The sequence below is a fragment of the Eriocheir sinensis genome, chromosome 37 (assembly GCF_024679095.1).
Source record: "Eriocheir sinensis breed Jianghai 21 chromosome 37, ASM2467909v1, whole genome shotgun sequence".
Lineage (NCBI taxonomy): Eukaryota > Metazoa > Arthropoda > Malacostraca > Decapoda > Varunidae > Eriocheir > Eriocheir sinensis.
Genome location: NC_066545.1, coordinates 15,495,326 through 15,497,825, shown reverse-complemented (window position 1 = coordinate 15,497,825; position 2,500 = coordinate 15,495,326). Strand labels below are relative to the sequence as shown.

General features: G+C 40.8%; 1 protein-coding gene across 7 annotated transcripts in view; it reads right to left on the bottom strand.

The window, feature by feature from the left end:
- Nucleotides 1-2,500, bottom strand: part of LOC127008378 (uncharacterized) — a 56,425-nt gene that overhangs the window by 28,340 nt on the left and 25,585 nt on the right. The window lies entirely within an intron of this gene.

The window sequence follows — 2,500 nt, the reverse complement described above, 5'->3', positions numbered from 1 at the left end:
AGAAAGAAATAACAAACAGACGAAGATAAATAGAAAAGGGGTAGATAAGAAAGAGAGGGGAAGAGAGAAACAGGATAAACAGAGGTAGATAAGAACACTGATAAACGAGAGAAGTAGATAAGAAAAAAAATTATACAGATATGAAGAAAAAAAGTGATAGAAAGAGGGAAGTAAAGAAACATAGGATAGGAATAAGAGGAAAACACTGATAAAGGAGAATAGGGATAGAAGACAAGAAGAGAAGAGATAAAGAGATAAAGAAAGAGAAAAGAAAGAAGTGGATAAAGACAAGACGTAGAGAAAATGTGGATGAGAAAAAGAGAAGCGAAAGAAAATGGATTAAAACAAGACAAAAAAAGAAAAGAAGAGAGAAATAGAGAGAGAGAGAGAGAGAGAGAGAGAGAGAGAGAGAGAGAGAGAGAGAGAGAGAGAGAGAGAGAGAGAGAGAGAGAGAGAGAGAGAGAGAGAGAGAGAGAGAGAGAGAGAGAGAGAGAGAGAGAGAGGTAACAGGAGGAGGCAGGCAATTAAAAGGTAGAGAAAGGTAATTATGATGTAGAGATGGAGATAGAGATAAGGAGGAGGAGGAGGAGGAGGAGGAGAGGAGAAAGGTAGAGAGGTAGAGAGGAGAGAGAGAGAGAGAGAGAGAGAGAGAGAGAGAGAGAGAGAGAGAGAGAGAGAGAGAGAGAGAGAGAGAGAGAGAGAGAGAGAGAGAGAGAGAGAGAGAGAGAGAGAGAGAGAGAGATAAAACTACAAATTCAAGGAGAAAGAGAAAAGGAGAAAAAAAACATTCTCTCTCTCTCTATATATATATATATATTTAGATTTCTTGAAGATATATTTAGAAAGTGAGAAATTATAACAAACACACACACACACACACACACACACACACACACACACACACACACACACACACACACACACACACCTCCTCCTCCTCCTCCTCCTCCTAAGTATACATGCGAGTCTAATGATGGTCCTTAAGTGTGTGTCATTAGTCCAAGTGCAAGTTTGGGTACATTTAATTGATAAGTAGAGTGAGATAAAAATGACTCATGCTAATAGAATGATTGAGTGTGTGTGTGTGTGTGTGTGTGTGTGTGTGTGTGTGTGTGTGTGTGTGATTAATATAGATATGATTGAGATATTTTAGTTTTTTTATATTATTTATGAGAGAGAGAGAGAGAGAGAGAGAGAGAGAGAGAGAGAGAGAGAGAGAGAGAGAGAGAGAGAGAGAGAGAGAGAGAGAGAGAGAGAGAGAGAGAGAGAGAGAGAGAGAGAGAGAGAGAGCGCAGGTCAAGTTCACCATGTCTAAATGTAAGATTATGACGTCACAAGAGTTATATTTCTGGGCTCCAAGAACTCATGTATTAGACCAACAAACGTGAGAGGCTTGCCGGGCCCAGTAACAACACACACACACACACACACACACACACACACACACATACACTACTACTACTACTACTACTACTACTTCTACTACCACCAATTACCACCTGTCCGCCCACCTGGTAACCTGACCTTAATATATACTACAGGCGGCCCAGGTGATAGCTATATTTTTTTACCTGTACCCTAATTAGTGACTCCCGACCAGGTAACGTAGGTAGGGACTATTATTATTATTATTATTTATTTGTTTACCTGGATGAATTTTGTTGTTAATTACTTAGGTGTTTGTTAGGTAGATAGGTGTTGTTGTTGTTGTTGTTGTTTTGTATGATAACGAAAATATAGATAGATAGATAGATAGAGATAGAGATAGAGAGAGAGAGAGAGAGAGAGAGAGAGAGAGAGAGAGAGAGAGAGAGAGAGAGAGAGAGAGAGATTTAACCATTTCTTTAACTAATAGGATGAGTTTAGATAAAGTCTCTCCACCCTTCCTTCCTCCTCCTCCTCCTCTCCCCTTCTCTCTTAATTAATCCAATCTTCTCTCTTCTCTTCCTCCACTTCCTCTTTCTGCTTTCTTCCTTTTTTCCTTCTCTTCTATTACTTCCTTTCTTTCTTTCTTCCTTCCTTCCTTCCTTCCTTCCATCCTTCTTTCCTTCCTTTCTTTCTTTCTTTCTTTCTTTCTTTCTTTCTTCCTTCCTTCCATCCTTCTTTCCTTCCTTCCTTCCTTCCTTCCTTCCTTCCTTTCTTTCTTTCTTTCTTTCTTTCTTTTCTTCTTCCTTTTGTCTTGAACCTAAAATTTAAAAACCAACATGGAAACACACACACACACACACACACACACACACACACACACACACACACACACACACACACACACACACACACACACACTCACACAAACGCACACACCTCCCCCATCCCACCTCCCCTTCCCCCCTCACCACCACCACCGTCACCACCACCAGCAAAGGAAAACAAAAGACAATCAGGGAAACACACACAAAAACACGCACACAAAAGAAAACGGAGAGGGGGGAATGCTGTTTTAAGGGAAGACTCAAACAAAAGTGCCGCCTCCTCCTCACCACCCCCCCCTCCTCCTCCT